Source organism: Rattus norvegicus, chromosome 8 (assembly GCF_021556685.1).
Source record: "Rattus norvegicus strain SHRSP/BbbUtx chromosome 8, alternate assembly SHRSP_T2T, whole genome shotgun sequence".
Lineage (NCBI taxonomy): Eukaryota > Metazoa > Chordata > Mammalia > Rodentia > Muridae > Rattus > Rattus norvegicus.
The window spans coordinates 128,927,241-128,941,232 of NC_141541.1; the positions used below are offsets into that span (position 1 = coordinate 128,927,241).

General features: G+C 44.8%; 1 pseudogene; it reads right to left on the reverse strand.

Moving 5' to 3' along the window:
* Positions 1 to 645: 645 nt before the first annotated feature.
* On the reverse strand, positions 646 to 1,296 carry Atp5if1-ps1 (ATP synthase inhibitory factor subunit 1, pseudogene 1; annotated as a pseudogene).
* Between the last annotated feature and the right edge of the window lie 12,696 nt (positions 1,297 to 13,992).

Here is a 13,992-nt window from a genome sequence, read left to right on the forward strand (position 1 = left end):
AGTCAGGCAAGGTGCTGGAGAAGTAGTTGAGAGTGAACACGTGATCCACAGGTTGTAAGCTGACACAGACACTGAACCCAGTATGAGCTTCTGAACCCTCAAAACCTACCCCAGGGACATGTCTATCCCAACAAAGCTATTCTTGTTAATCCTTTCCAAAGAGTTCCACTAACTGGGGACCAAGCATTCAAACCTACGAGCCAATGGGGGCCATTCTCATTCAAACCTCCACAGGCTTGATATGAGATGCTCCAATTTTTTTTCTTTTAAGTACATTGGTGTTTTTACCTCATGTATGTCTGTGTGAGGGAGTCTGATCCCCCAGAACTGGAGTCACAGACAGTTTTGAAATGCCAATGTGGGTGCTGGGAATTGAGTCCAGGTCCTCTGGAAGAGAAGTCAGTTCTCTTAACCACTGAGCCACCTCTCCAGCCCCCAAATTCTCCAATCTTAACGTGACATTCAATTTAGTTGTCTGGGCTTCCTTAGACGTTTGCTCCTCTGTTTTCCTAGTATCATTCTTTTTCTTTTTCCTGGTGATAATGTATTATCTGTTAGCACACAGGTCAGATATTAATCATTCAAAACAATGTCTCTACAGAAATGGTGAATGATACGGGCCATTCTGTGAGGGACTGTGTGCGTTTAATGATCACTACTCTTCAGGTGTTTAACCTTCTTATGCAGTTTAATTTGTGCTCTATCTCCTTCGAATGGTGGTCAATCTCATCTTCATGGTGCTTCTTCAGGACAGCCGGCTGTTTTCTAGTCTTCTCTCGGAGGTACCGATCCTCTTCAGCCTTCTCTGGTTTTCCTAAGGCCCCACCAGCTTCTCAGATGGAGCCAGCACCCGCATCTGTGCTCTCCAACGAATCTGAGACGAAGCCTAGGGTTTGTAGGACCCAAATACCGCAGACACCGAGCTGAGCCCGAGCCGCCCACGCGGAGCCCAAGCCGCCCACGCTGCGTCTGCGTTATGTTCGGCGCTGCTCCAATATCATTCTTAAAATCTTGATTTTTTTCCAGATATTTTGAAAATTGGGATTTTGCGTTCATATTTTATTTGAGTTTTTCTGAAAGCCCATAATCAGTCGATGAGGCACACGTAGTCAGAAAATTTCAGGTTTCTGGTAGTATGGGTCACAGTTTGGATCATCGACCGCAAAGGGTGCTTGTGTCTCTGAAGCTTTCACACACCCATATGGTCACCCTCCTTGCCTACGAAAAAAGGATGTTCTTTTGTCGCGTCCCATTCAGAGCTTCTTCAAACGTGGAGATCCTCTGACCGTGCACCATCCTTTCCGAGAGCCCTCTCCTCCAGGATCTGGGCTTTAGCGTTCTTAGCCTGGTCTCATTTGCCTTCTGAGTTTTAGCTGGTGTTTCTCAGAACTCCAACTAAAGATGCTTCTCCTGTTTTACACAGATAGCTATGGATTTGCATAAGGTTTATTTTTTCTTACTTTCTAGAGGTTTTGTGGGGACAATAAAGTATACTTGGCCATCCTAATGGAAGATACACACTTTCTACAAAGTGTCACTGGGCCATTAGAATGTCAACATGGTTGTTATTAAGTTCCAGGAAGGGAGATACAGACACTGTAAATTTAGGGTTCGAACTGTTTTCCATTAATCCCGAGGCTGGCCAGAAAGAACCCAGGGATCATGATGTTCTTGAACCCCATTCCTGTCAAGATTCCATCTGTCACACCTCATAGTAATGACTTGGTCACACTCGGTATTGCAACAGTTGCCTCTGGAACACTCTGGAGTCACAATGCTCAGAAATGAAATCAATCCCATTGATCGCAAGAGGATAAACGATCCTGAGGCGCAAGCCTAATAGCTGGCACTTTATCAAAGATGTCTTTAAACAGGCTTTCGCAAGAATACTAAACGCCTTGCACGCAAAGGCTCGAAGATTACAAATGAAAACTGTCATTGCTTTGGGAAGAGAGCGAATTAATTTGTACAACAAGGAACCACATGATATAGCAGACACGCCTGTGAGAACCACTAGAGATGACAGGGCTGGTCACAGCTCTGCCTCTCTGGGCTCCTCCGAGAAGGGCAGATGCCCAGACATCCCCCGCCACACACGGGCTCCTCCTGCCTGTCGTGATCCTGAAGGCAAGAGAGGACACCTTAACAGTTAAGAATTCTTGACTCAGTCCCTGGTGACATCTGTCAGTCCCTCGTGCCACTAGCCACACCACTCCAGCTTCAGCCCATACTTCCAGAGTAGGCCAGGTGGCATGCCGTGGCGTCCCAGGCGTCCAGAAAATCCCCATTTATGGTTTTGTTCTCTTCTGGAGAGTCAATTTTCCTAAACAATTCCAAAGGAAAATTTCCACAATTATGTATAGATAGGACACACTGTAGACTAGGTGGCAACAGTGTCAATAATGCTAAAGATCAAATATGGAAGCTGGGGGGGGGGGATGGCTCAATCAGGACTGTGTTCACTATGCAAGCACGAGGTCTCGATTAAATGCCCAAAACCTATGTAAACCAAATGGGGGATTGGGGTGCACACTTACAGTCCCAGCACTGGGAGGTAGAGACAAGTCAGTAGATCTCTGGAGCTCCCTGCTGGCCAGCCTAGCCTGCCTACCTGGGGGAGCCTTAGGTCAACGAGAGACACTGTCCCAAGAAAGTAAGAAGGGTGGTGCTGGAGAAACAACCAACACTGTTCTTTGGATTGCAAGCGTGCATACGTGTGCATGTGCGTGCATGCACGTGCACCTACACACCTATAAACATGCATCAGCACACACACAAATGCACCTGCACACCTACAAACACACATCAGCACACACAGACATGAACCTATACACATACAAACATACACCGACATAGACACACACGCACACATGCACACACACACACACACACAGAGGAAAATTTAAAAAATCAAATATGAGATATCAAAAATTATGAAAAGCAGTGACATTTATATGTATTTATTTGATTCCACTGTTTCCTTTCTTTCTGGATGTTTCACTTGGAGGGCTGAGTAAAGCATTCATAGGAACAGACAGACAGACAGACACACACACACACACACACATTATAATTCTCAGACTTGTCTATAGCGAGGGGTCCTGGATTCTTTGGGATGGAGTCAAGGTACACGCCTGAGACTTCTGGAGGCCTGATCCTTCTTCTGTGATCTCTGGGACAAGGCCCTGATGTTCCTCCTTTGATCAAGGGCCTTATGTCCTCCTGTTGAGATATCTTGGCCAAGCAGTAGACTTCCCTCAGCACACTCCTTCCTGCTTCAGCAGGATGAAGTAAGTCATTCGAGAACAGCCTGAGCCCACTCAGTCAGAACTGTCTCTGAATCTGGGATTAGGGTTCCAAGAGAAACTTTGGGAGTCTTAAGCATCCTCATCAATCCACGAAGTGGTGTTAGAACTCAGACAGAGTTCGGCTCCCAGGGAGTCTGAGAATCATCCTGGGAAAGTGTAAGCTGAAGTTTTCCTTTGGGAGGTGGGGCGAGACGGACGGACGGACGGACGACGATGACAGAGGCAGAAGCCCTGGCCACCTCTTGTTGTGGTTTTATTTGCCTTTTGAAGTCGTTACTTGATTTTGTGATTGTTTGTTTGTTTGTTTGTTTGTTTGTTTGCCACAGGGTCTCCAGTAGCCCAGGCTTGCCTTGAACTCTCCATAGGTCAGGTCCCAGAGAAACACAAGTCTCTCTCAGTACCTGTAGCTCCCCTTCCCTTCCCCCAGCCCCTCTCTCCTATATAAACCTGCCAGTTAGGCTGTGTGCTCTCTTGGTTCCTGGTTGGCCTCTTTGCCCTCCCAGCTCTCTTCTCTTTCTCTTGCTCTGCCTTTCCTCCGGCCCCTTCTTTCATGGCCCAATTCAGTCTAGACCCTTCCAGAAGCCTCAGACTGTGCTCTCCTTCAGATCTACAATGATATCAGCCTTGCCTTTGCGTGGTCATGTCCCCATTTTCATTTTCTGTGCAGCTGAGGAAGACTTTGAACTTTTGACCCTCCTATTCCCACTTTCTATGTGCTGAGTTCATAGCTGTGAGCTCCCTCAACCAGTTTCACTCAGTGCTAGGGACTGAACCTAGAGCTTCATGCATGCCAAACAGGCACACTACCAACTAAGTACATTCTCGACTCCAGTTTGTTTTATTCTGTAGCCCCAGCTGACTTCAAACACACTCATTTTGTAGTCCAGGCTGGCCTCAAACTCCTGACAGATTTGCCTTTCTGGTGTGTGTGTGTGTGTGTGTGTGTGTGTGTGTGTGTGTGTGTGTGAAGTAAGAACAAACATTGCAGGGCCTAGGCAACATCAAAGTAAAAGACTTTCTCCTCTAAACTACACTCACAACATTTTCACTGCCAGTGTGTTAAGAGCAGACTCTAAAAAGAGCAAAGAAAATAGTCTTTCCAGGCATTGCTCTGGGCAGTTCTGATAGATTAAGGGGTAAATTGTGTGTGTGTGTGTGTGTGTGTGCGTGTATGTGTCTGTATGTTATGTGTCTGTGTGTCTCTGTATGTGTCTTGTATGTATATCTGTGTGCCTGTGTCTCTGTGTGTGTGTGTATATGTGCAAGTCTATGTATGTGTCTCTGTGTGTCTGAATGTGTCTTGTGTTTGTATCTGTGTATGTGTCTGTTTCTGTGTCTCTGTATGTGTCTCTGTGCTTGTGTGTTTCTGTGTGCGTGTGTGTCTGTGCATCTCTGTGTGTATATGTGTGTATGTGTATATGTGCATGTCTGTGTGTCTGTCTCTGTGTGTATGTGTCTGTGTGTGTGCGTACGTGTGTGTGTGTCTCTGTGTATGTCTGAGTGTGTGTCTTGTGTGTGTATCTTGTGTGTTTATGTGTATGTGTCTTGTGTGTGCTTGTGTGTCTGTGCGTCTCTGTGTGTATATGTGTGTATGTGTATATGTGCATGTCTGTGTGTGTGTGTGTGTGTGTGTGTGTGTGCGTGTGTGTGTAGGGCCATATCACATGGAAGAGATGGACTTCTAGAGAGCTTGCCTAGCTTCAGACTATTTGTGTGTATCAAGCAAGCTTCTCAATAACTAGCTGGGGACCATCAGCTGATTAGCCAATCAATCTTTGGATCAATCAAATTCTCATTGGGTACTGAGCTAAGTTCTCTTGCAAAACCACTCTGGACCATGGACACAAGCCCTTAATCCTAATATCCACAGGAGAAGGTCAAATGCTGGAGATTTCCAACCCCAGAACTAAGCTGTCTTTGGAGACGTTGGGTGTCCTGAAGTCTCTGTTAGTCCTCATCAAGCCACGGGGAGGGGGGGGCACCTCATAAGCATTCCTTAGCGCTCCTCTCTGTTCCAGGGAGAGTAGATATATGGCCTTCCCGATCAATAAATGTTGAAGCCAACTGAAAGAACAGAATGAACCACAGCAGCCAGCTAGCTGAGATAGTTTATGGGTATTTTATTGTTCTATTAACACTGCAGTATGGAAAATTCCTAGCATTTATAAGAGAGGCGATGTTAGAAGAGAGGCGATGTTAGACATCTTCCTCACCATCACCCACGTCCCTTTCTTATTTTACAGCAGATTCCAAGGCAATTACAACTCCATAAGTCATTCTTTGAGCATAACCATAAAGCCATTATCATGCCCCATATTTCTCAATAATGATCTACTATTATGAATTAGTGTGTGTGGCTATCTTGTTCACTGTTTTCTTCCTCAGAGTCAACTAGTCGGCTGCTAAGGAAAAGACACCCTTCTACCCACTGACTCAGGGCCAGGGCCCATCCTTTACTCTCTTCTCAGAAGTTGTTTACTGGCCGTGCATAAGTGGAATTCTGAGCTGTTCCCTAGCTCTCAGGATGGGTGGGAAATATCTATAACAGATTTGAGGCTGAGTCTTGGTTTCAGAATTCCTCTGGGGTGGTCATTGATCTCTTTTTCTGTGGACTCAAAACTTTGGGTCTTCTCCTTGAAAAGGTACCACTGGGTTTCGCTTGTGTCAACAGCCTAAAGGCAATTCTAAGTACTGTGATGCAAAACCTCCAGGATCAGAACAGCTTGTTAGTAAATTCCCCTTGCTATGCAGCTGGGAGGCAGCTGGGGGAGGGGGTAGCTGGAGGGAAGGGGGAGTAGCTGGGAGGTAGGTGGGGAGAGGGAGTAGCTGGAAGGAAGAGTAGCTGGGAGGCAGATAGGGGTGAGCTGGGGCAGAACTACCTGGCAGCCTCCTTCACTGAATGGACTCATGTACTGATGCTGTACTGAGGTAACCAAGAGAGTGTTTCCAGGGACTTCATACCTTGATCAACAGATAAGATCACCCAATTAGATGACTAATGCCCGCCCCACTCTAGGAATTGAGACAGTCTCTGTATGTCCCCCAGCTTCAGGGAGCAGGCAGAATCCTGAGGCTCCCTGCGAACTGCGCACATTCAAGTGGGGTCAAAAGCTCAGTGTCCAGTGTCTCCCTCAGTCTCCCTTCATCTTACTTTTTGAGACAGGGTCTCTGCCTGAATCTCGAGATCACTGAATAGGCTAACCTAGCCAGCTAGCAAGCCCCAAGGATATGCTTGGATTATGGGTCGCCACCACCACAACTGGCTTTTCTGCAGGTGCTGTGAGAATAGAACTCAGGTCTGTAGAGAGAATGTCTTGTGTATTGTTTGGATGCCTCACCTGTCAGTTAAACGAAAACCTACGGCCTATAGGAAAGGGCAGAGTAGAAGGCGGGACATCCAATAGGCAGAAAGGATTCTGGGATAGAGAGAGGCATGGGAAGAGCCACCAGGGAAGCTGTGAGGACAAGTGCTTGGTACCTGAGTAGAGGTAATCAGCCATGTGGTAGAGTGTAGAGTAGTATAAATGGGTTATTTTAAATTATTAGCTAGGCAGGGAAAGAGCCTAGCTGTATGGCCTAGGTTATTTGTAAATATATCTTGAATCTGAGTTGTTATTCCAGAGAACCTGGGGCCAGGAAAACAGCCCGTTACAAATGGCGCCCAACATGGGGCATGCAATCCAAGATTAAGACACTAGATTCAGGCTTTAGTCAGAAGTTCGGACACAGGAACCAGACCAAAAGACCGGCCAGCCACAGCCCGCTTTAAGAACCACCACGGAGGTGGGCCAGGCACCTGAGCAGAGGCTGATAAGCAGCAGGGAACTGGAGCCTGGCACAATTTGCTAGCCGGACAAGAGGTCTTGTCTCTTTAAAGGAGAAAAATGGAGACCAGAGCCTCAGGCATGCCCTGAGGCAAAAAGCAGCCCAGAATAACTGTGGCAGTAATGAGCTTGGAAAAGCAGCTGGAAAGGAGGTTGTAATAGCCAAAGAGTTGGAGAGAGCTGGAAACCACGGAGAGGCAGCGCGGAACTCAGCTTTTTTTTGGGGGGGGGTGCTTATAGTGAAGCTGCCACTGGGGAGAACGAGGTCTATGCACAGCTGATGCAGGGACTGGAGCTATGCAGCTGTCTCTCAGGCAAGCCCAGGCACTCCCAGCAAGGCGTGGAGGGAACCGCAGTTTCCTGGACCAGGCACTGCAATGGGTGGCTAGCAGGTATCACTGAAAAGCGGGTGAATGGCGGGACTGCCCCTTCCTGTATGGTCAGTCGTTGTGGGCGGCTTGGCCTTTGCACTGGAGAACAGCTTGGCCTGGGCAGCTCGAGATACAAACTGAAAAGCCACAAGCTTTTGAGTTTGGAAAATAATACAAAAGAAGGAAATCTAGGTATAAAGGGTTATAGGAAGAAATACTTGGTTTGAAGATAGGAAAGTCAAGTCCTGAGGGAGGGAGTTGGAGATTGAAAAAAAAAATTACTTTCTGTGTTAAAAATGGAGAAAAACAGAAAGACACCAGGCACCTGATTTCCATATAGCCTGGCTTCGATAATCAGCACACAAATGGCTGTCTCTCATTAGCAATTACTGTTTTGTATTTCCTCTTTAGGAGAGATCAGAATAGGACAGACTTAGAGAAAAAAGAGACTGAAAAATTAGATTTTAGATTAGAGGCCATAGAATAGAGGTTGAAAGAGCCTCTGAATCAAATTAGGGAACGCTCAGAGGAATCCAATCGGGAACTTAACAATAACATCAAAAAAGGTAGTTCCAGATAAGAAAATTCCACTCAGGCATGAGGAGTTTTGACTTCATTCCATAAAGATACAGTGTATTAAGTTAAGAATCCAGATTGTGCTTACTGATGTTACTTTAGAGCAATGCCTTTCATTCAATAGATTCTGTGTTTCATCTTGTAGAGTTTGAAAAATTAAGGTTTGCCACACATTGATACAGCGTACCCTTGATGCACATTCAGAATTCCAATGGGCTTTTGAATTTTAAAAAAGGTGATCCTGAGACCACACATCTATTAGAGATGGTGGTTATCTTGGAGATGTCATACAGATTAAAGCTGGCGAGGCTGAAGCATGTGTATCCAGTAGAACGTCACAACTTTTTGAACATTATGACATAGAAAATGTTACTGATATATCTTACAATCCTTCAGGACAAACAATTATGGAGAAATCTAACAGGACTTTAAAGGAAATGCTAATAGAACAGAGAGGGTTATGAAACCTCTCAGAGATAGGTTAAATAATGAGTTATTAACTTAATTTTTTAACGTCAAAGAGACAGATAGCATAGCTGATAAAATACACTGAATTTTAGAAAAAACTGATGAATTAGACAGCATATATGTGTAATAACCCCAGAATAGAAGAAAGGAAATACATTAGTTTGGAGAGAAGATTTTGCATTTCTTTCCACAGGAGAAGAAAAGGTATGTATTCCATCTAAATTATTGGAAATCGGATTTGATAGGAGGACAATGCCTGAAGATGTTGGATTCAGACAAGAAGAAAGAAATCATCAAAACCAACAAGGCAGGTAAGGCACACACTGATCCCTCTACACGGGAACAGCTGTAAGACTGTCTGAAACTTAAATGTCTATGCATAGATAATAAATCTTGTTGGTTACAGAGACCTCAGGACTTGTCATGCAATCTTTTCATATGGCACGAATGGAGATTTATATCGCTGTTTTGTTAAACAATCAAAAATAGATTATAAAGAAAGACAGATGTCTTTTACCTGCTCTAGCAAAGAGCAAAGAGTCATCTTTAACTGACCAACCTACTCACCTTCCACATTCCGTACGTGTGATTCCAGTACTGCATATTACTTCTGAGAGTTTATATGTTTACAAAACAAAAGGACCAGACACCAATGGAATGGAGGCGGCCCTGACAAGATTGACCCTCCAGGATGCAGAGATGCTAAAACATATTTATTCCAATATCCTGATCAATCCAGTCTTGAACTACCTCAGATGCTGTCTCATCAAAATTGGCTTCCAGGAAAACTGCAAAGCAGCTAGCTCATTTGGTCCAGTCTTTTGGACTGTCCCAGTCAGGACTTCATTGAAGCTTGTATTTTCACAGCTGACTTGTATAAGACTTGACAATTTCCCCAATTTTCCTGGGCCTCTCCCTCCAGGCAGCTAGGAAGAGGCTTTCTTCTGCACTGGGTAGGGCCTGAGCATAGGACCTGAAAGCCTGCCCCAACAGTGACACATTTCCTCCAACAAGGCCACATCTACTTGGACAAGGCTACACCTCCTAACAGTGCAACTCCCTGGGCCAACATATACAAACCACACAGGTTTTGTTTTGTTTTGTGCTTTTTTTCGTTGTTCTATGGGTGATGGATGCTTGTCCTTAAAGAGAGGCTAGTTATAAGTTATTAAATGGTCTTGAACAGGGAGGAACCTAGGTATCGGAGTTTAGACACAGGGATCTTTCTCTTTCTTTCTTTTTCATGTAGGGGAGAAGGGTTGAAAAGAAAAAAGGGGGTATAGGAATTATATAGTAGTAGTATAGGGATGATAGGGATAAAAGGGTAGGTTATTGAATCTATTTTTAAATTAGAAAGCATTAACAAGGTAAAATTTCTACATTGTATAGATCTTTGTATATTGATACAAAATTTAGGTTATATTTACCACAACATACTATGTATATACGTTTTCAACTTTTATTTGAGATATTGTACCCGGGTAATTCTTTAAAATGCAATGTAAAGTTCTAGTCCTTTTGAAAGGGGCAATTACCAACTGTTAAAGATAAATAATGCAAGTTAATAGTCAGGCAGTCAAACTAGTCTAGTTCACTGCAGTAAGACGTTCTGAAGATTATTCAGATAGTAAGTAGCTAGGAACAATGTTTGAGTGCATTCAGTATACCTCAGAGAGATAGGTGGTCCTCAGAAACCTCAGAGATCCACAGAAAATGGCATTTAAAGTTGTTTCATTGTTCAGCGATAAGTTTTGAGAACGAGACAGGTCTGTTCCTGGCAATACCCTCAGTCCACTTCAAAGAAGATGAAGGGCATCCCAGAACCTCCTTGTGGAGTTGGCTTCAAATGTGGCAAGCTGCTACTGGGCAGAGCTTCCTTTGCTTCTACTGCAGACAGAACACTGTCCAAAAACAGACAAACATACTTGCAGGGAAGTTGACTGCTGAGCTTTGCCAAGATAAGCTAAGCGGGCCTTCACAAAAGGTCTGTCCGATACTCTGGGCCAGAAGGTTTGAAGATGATGCTCCTACGTGATAGAGGAATTCTGGGGGACGATCAGGCAGTCAATTATGACTGCTATTTCTATGGTTTTGGAAGCTGCTTGCAGGCACATCCTACATACTCAGGTAATAGGCATTCCTTCTCAAGTCTCTGATGGGGTTGAAGACTAGATAGTTATGGTTTCTCATATAAGCTTAAGTCATTTAGGATGCAAGAGAATGTTTTAGGTCTAAGAAGATGTCTTTAGGATGGCAATGTAAGTTTGGATAGAAATGTATTTAGGTTCAGAGCTCTGAACTCATTAAGATAGGGTAGATGATAGAACACTTTCTCCTAAGTTCCCAAATACAGACAGACTGGGCATTGCCTTACCCAACAGCTTTCATAATTGTTATTATTGTATATAGTTTATTATTGTAAGAAAAAGAGGTTCTTGATGGGCTAAAACAAGGAGTTGTGGAGAGAATATCTTGTATACTTTATGGAAGCATTACCTGACAATAAAATAAAACAAACTATGGATTATAGGAAAGGGTAGAATAGAACGTGGGACATCTGGTAGGCAGAAAGGATTCTGGGATAGAGAGAGGAGTGGAAAGAGTCACCCAGGAAGATATGACACATGGCATTTGAGCAGAGCTAACCAGTCACATGGCAGAGTGTAGATTCGTATAAATGGGTTATTTTGAATTATTAGGTGGTCAGGGAAAGAGCCTAGCTATATGGCCTAGGTATTTGTAAATATATTTTGAGCCTGAGTTGTTATTCTGGGAAAATTGGGGCCAGGAGGAAAACAGCTCATTACACAGGTCCTCTTGCATGCACAGCAAACACTTTACCAACTGAGCCGTGTCCCCAGCCCCAGATGTCAGTTTCCCTAGATGTTTCTCCTGGATGTTGTAAATGCCCAGTTTGAGGGTATGTCTATCTGCAACTTGTTCTTAATAAAGTTGTTCATTTGAAACTGAATGTCACTCATAAGTCATTCTTCAGACAGAACGGGTGTGCATATCATATAAAAACCACAGCACCTCCAACCCAGAGGCCTTCTGACCAGGGACAGCGTCAAGGACACAATCCACATCAGGAGCACCACTGCAGCCCCTGCACGCATAGCAGGCTGGGAAAGCAGCAGGGAGGGTCTAAGAGCAGCTCTGGGAAGCTGGCAGGGCCCAACCCTTCCTCATTGCCATATCATAAAAGTATAAAGTTTGTGCTTCCTCCAGCACTGCCAGGAGGGATGGAAAGAAGGAGGGCAGCAAGCCTCCTTGGGAGTTATCATCGAGACCAAAGAAAAATGTGTATAATTGACTGTTTATGTAAAAAAGACTCAAATGAGAAGAGGCAGAATTACCTTAGATTGATAAACATGCTTTGTGACTTGCAGAGAATGATCTTAAAGACACATTCAATGTGTGCTGTGTGTGAGTGCATGCACATATGTAAGCCTTCGTGTGTACCTGTGTGTGCATGCAAACCTCTGTGTGTATGTGTTCATGCAAGCCTCTATGTGTGCTTGTGTGTGTGTGCTTGTATGTGTATATACACACAAGCCTCTATGTGTGTGCATTTAAGCCTTTGTGTGTATTTGTGTGTGTGTGCATCCATGCAAGCCTCTTCCTCTGTGTGTGCATGCAATGAGACTCTGTGTGTATGTGTTATGCAAGCTTGTGTGTGTGCATACAAGCCCGTGTGTGTGTGTGCATGCAAGCCCATGTGTGTGTATGTGTGTGTGTGCATGCAAGCCCATGTGTGTGTATGTGTGTGTGCATGCAAGCCCATGTGTGTGTATGTGTGTGTGTGCATGCAAGCCCATGTGTGTGTATGTGTGTGTGCATGCAAGCCTGTATGTGTGCTTGTATGTATATGTGCCCTAGTATGTGTGTGTGCATGCAAGCCTGTATGTGTGCTTGTATGTATATGTGCATGCAAACCTCTGTGTGTGTGCATGCAGGTCTGTGTGTGTGTGTGCATGCAAGTCTGTGTGTGTATGTGTGTGCATGCATGCAAGCCTGTGTGTGCATGTTTGTATGCGTGCAGAGCTATAAGCCTGTGTGTATATGCATGCATATGTACACATGCATGCATATGCATGCAGGCCGGTGTGTGTGTACATATAAGCTTGTGTGTGCATGCATGTAGGGGCTTATGTATGTGTATAGAGAGGCTGGAGATCAACCTCAAATGCCATACACCTTTGATGTTGTCACTGACCAGGAGCTCACCAATTTGAACAGACTGGCTGGCCAGAAAGCCCTGGGGATCTACCTGTCTCCAACTCCCCAGTGCTGGAACTAGAAGTGCACACACTACCAAGTCCACCTTTGTAACATGGCTTCTGAAGATATGCCTTGGGTCCTCGGACTTGAACAGCAGTTTTACCAACTGAGCTTGATTTCCCAGATGCTCACGTTGTAGCTTGAAATGCAAGTGACCCAATGTGAAATCCAGAGCATCAATGGACAGAGAGCTGGAGATGAGGGGCATCCCTTTCTTGAATGGTCCTCTCCCATCCTCAGAACCTGGGGACTGCACTAGTTCTAGCTGTTTTGATGAGATAATTTGATTCCTTTCTAATTCTGACCTGTATCAGGGTACAGATTACACAGGAATTATAATAAATAGTCCAGAGTAGTGTCCCATTCTCACAGGAGAAAAATGTTCCCTGGGTAGACAATCAGCTCCAACAGACCTTTAGGTAAATGCAGTCTATACTGGGTCTCCTGACTCATGAATTGTGGCTGAAGCCTCGCAAAGGGAAAATTGTGGGCACTTTGGTTCTTTCTAGACAAGGTAAGAGGGTGCTCAGATCAACCACTATATGTGAACAGCTGTTGCCTCTGGCTTGGGAGACAGGTTTTTAAAAAGGTGTGATAAGAATCAGGCTTATCTCAGGGCTTCTGGGCAAGGGTGAGGCTGGGGATGGAAACTCTGCTCCACTTGGTTTCTTAGCAAAAGATAAAACCATGTGAGAAAACCAATGCTCCATGACTTCAGAGAGACCTGAGGCCTAGCTGCCTTCATGTCCATCAACACCCTTATGTCCATCACCACCCTCAAGTCCATCAACACCCTCATGTCTATCAACACCCTCATGTCCATCAACACCCTCATGTCCATCAACACCCTCATGTCCATCAACACCCTCATGTCCATCAACACCCTTTAGTTAGATCTTTGTTGTTGTGACAAAATACTGGGTGGGAGAGTGATTCAAAAGGGAGGAGGTTTGTCCTGGCTCACAGTGTCAGAGGCCCTGGTTTTCTGGCCCCATGAGCTTGGGCAAGGTAAAATGGTAGGAATGAACAACACCATCATTGACTAGGAATAGGATGGGAAGCAGACAAAAGTGTAGACCTCCTTAGAGGTCATAATACAGTAATGAATCCCTCACTTGGGCAGCAGGATGTGGAAGCAGCTTTTGTTATGCTGGTGGATGACAA